Source organism: Elephantulus edwardii, unplaced genomic scaffold, assembly GCF_000299155.1.
Source record: "Elephantulus edwardii isolate Elephantulus edwardi_28Jun2011 unplaced genomic scaffold, EleEdw1.0 scaffold00384, whole genome shotgun sequence".
Classification (NCBI taxonomy): domain Eukaryota; kingdom Metazoa; phylum Chordata; class Mammalia; order Macroscelidea; family Macroscelididae; genus Elephantulus; species Elephantulus edwardii.
Genome location: NW_006400134.1, coordinates 290,024 through 293,032, shown reverse-complemented (window position 1 = coordinate 293,032; position 3,009 = coordinate 290,024). Strand labels below are relative to the sequence as shown.

General features: G+C 38.8%; 1 pseudogene; it reads left to right on the top strand.

Annotated features, from left to right (window-relative positions):
* The first annotated feature begins 358 nt into the window (after positions 1-358).
* LOC102847859 lies at positions 359-532 on the top strand (annotated as a pseudogene).
* The last annotated feature ends 2,477 nt before the right edge of the window (positions 533-3,009 follow it).

Below are 3,009 nucleotides of genomic sequence, written 5' to 3'. Positions count from 1 at the left end.
TATTGCATTAAGCAAGTCCACTGTCAGGGACTTCTTTAAATTGCTGAGGAGCAAAAGTGTTAGTCTGAAGACTAAAGTATGCTTGACTCAAGCTATGACCTTTTCATTCACTTGTTGTGCGTCTATGAGCTGGACAAGGAATAGGGATGACAGGAGAAGAATTAATGTCTTTGAATTGTGGTATTGGAAAAGAATACTAAATATAACTGTGTAAGCAACAGTGTGTGTGCCAGCCCAGGGCAGGAGAGGGGACCCTGAGAGGGTAGTCTTTTATCAGAAACAGCAAAGTCTGACCTCCAAGCCTCCTCCCTGTGTGAGTGAACTGCACTGTTCACAAAGGACACACAACAGCTGTATCATGAAATGGAAGGTTCTTGACCACGTGCCTGTGTTACTGTATATCTTGGCAGCAAAAACATTAATACCCTGCCTAGCATTTGCTGGAGTCAAATTATACCAAAGGAGAAGATTGGAAGCAAAAATACAAAGACTGGAGACTGAAAAGGAGCAACTCTAGAAGAAAGAGAACTAAAAGGGAAACTAATGATTTTGCAATTTAAATGTCAATGTTAGTGAACTCCAACTGAGAAGAAAGAAGATTTGATTATTGAATGATGTGTCTGACGATAAACTACAGGCCTTTAGCTTTAACTTAAAATTATATGATTTTTTGTATGCTTTTATAAAATCTGCTGCAACTACAGTATCTTGTTTACTTAAATAAAATACCTTTGTATATAAAAAAGAATACTAGATATCCTATGGGGTATGCAAAGAACAAACATATCATCCAAAAATCAGTCTTTGGAAAAGTACAGCCAGAGTACTCCCTGTAGGCAAGGACAGCAAAGCTTCATCTCATATACTATGGGCAAATTGCTAGGAGAGACTCTTGCTAGGGAAGGAAGAGAACTAGGAATCACGCATGCACTCATGCTAGGAAGAGCAGCGGGTCAACCAAAACAGAGGAAGACCTTCTATCAGCTAGACTGACACAGTGATTGAAAAAATGGGCTCAAATGTGTCAGAAATGATGAGGATGGAACAGGGTAGGACAGGGTTCAGATTTGTTGTTCATAGAGCTGATAGGAGTCTTACTTGATTTGACAGCATTTAGCAACATAACTGTATATATAGGGAGCTCTGGTAGCCTAGAAGGGAAAATGCTGTGCTATCAGCTCAAAAACTGGTGGTTTGAATCTATCAGCTGCTCTAAGGGAGAAAGATAGGTTATCTCTTCTTATGTGATTTATAGTTTCTGAAAATCTGTTAGAGGTTCAACTGTGAGTCAGTTCTGGCTATACAGCAATGAACTTGACTTTATATGGTTTATAAGCCATTTCACATGATCTCATTAACATTTATTTGAGCACAGAAGTGTAACTGAAAGCCTGCTCAAAGCCACAGCATTTAGCTGCATTTTAATGCAGCATTTCCATATAGTCTTTGTATCCTACTGCTAACACTGAATTCTTGAAGCCAAGGATCTGTTCTGCCTGGAACTGCTCTGCTATTATCAAAACACCGAGTGGGAGGTTAGAGCAGTACATGTAAGTAAATTTGGTAAACAGTGTTTAAAATTAGTATGTGACAACTGCAGAGTTGTTGGGTTTTTTTCTCTTTCTTTTTCATGGCTTCCCTTGAGTATTAATTAAATATAGAATGTTCAAGCAGTTTCTCTTGCAGAATCATTTCCCCCTATGTATTAAAATATTCAGGCTATCAATGCAACAGACAGCAATATTAAATCCTAATGACTATTTCTGAAATAGCAGGGAGTTGGGTCATACCCAGGCTGTAATGGATAATGTTAAAATTGAGTTATTTTTCTGTTAATATGCAGATGAGTCAAGTTCAAAGATGTTTTGTTTGTGGCAGGGCTTGTTTTTGTTTTTTCCCTGTCCACTTAAATGAGGAAATAAAATTCATAATGCATTATTGCTGTTCTTAGACTCTTCATTTCTGACTTCTTACCTTCCTTTATATCATCCTTTCCCTATTTCCTCCCCCTTTTCTTTCTTAAATACAAAAAGTTAAATTCTGAAGGTATTCTATATGACTATATATATATATATATATATATATATATATATCTCACAAGAAAGCAGCAATAATATAAAATTTATCTTAAAATAATTGTCTAAATTTTATGACTACCAGGAAGATAGTCTTCATAATAAGATTGTGCTAATGTGAAACTTATACTTGGACAAAGAGGCGGTCGTCAGAACAGAGCAAAGAGACACTACATGGTTCAAAATTAAGAAGGGGGTCCGTCAGGGATGTATTCTGTCTCCATACCTTTTCAATCAATATGCAGAACAGATCATCCAAGGTGCTGGGCTGTATAAGGAGGAATGTGGCATCAGGATTGGTGGAAGAGTCATCAACAACCTCTGTTATGTATATGACACAACTCTGCTTGCTGAAACTGAAGAAGACCTGAAGCACTTGCTGCAGAAGATCAAGGACTGCAGCCTCCTTTATGGATTGAAGCTCAACATCAAGAAAATAAAGATTCTTACCACTGGGCCAATTGGTAGCATTAGTATGGAGGGTGAAGAGATTGAGATAATTAACAGTTTTAGTTTACTTGGCTCCACAGTCAACGCTCTTGGTAACAGCAGCCAGGAAATCAAGAGATGAATTGCACTGGGAAAGTCAGCTGTGAGGGACCTCTCAAAAGTACTGAAGAGCAACGATGTCAGGCTGGAGACTAAGGTGCACCTGATCTGGGCTATAGTCTTCGCAATTATGTGCTATGCATCAGAGTTGTACGGTGACTATGGATGACAGAAAGAGAATTTATGCTTTAAGCTGGTGCTGGAGAAGAGTATTGAATATACCGTGGACTGCTAGGAGAACAAACAGCTTTGTCCTGGAGAAGGTGAAGCCAGAATGCTCCTTAGAGTCAAGGATTCTGAAGCTTCTTCTGACATACTTTGGACATGTTGCAAGGAGGAACTGGTCCTTGGAGAGGAGCATCATGTTTGGCAGAGTGGAGGGGCG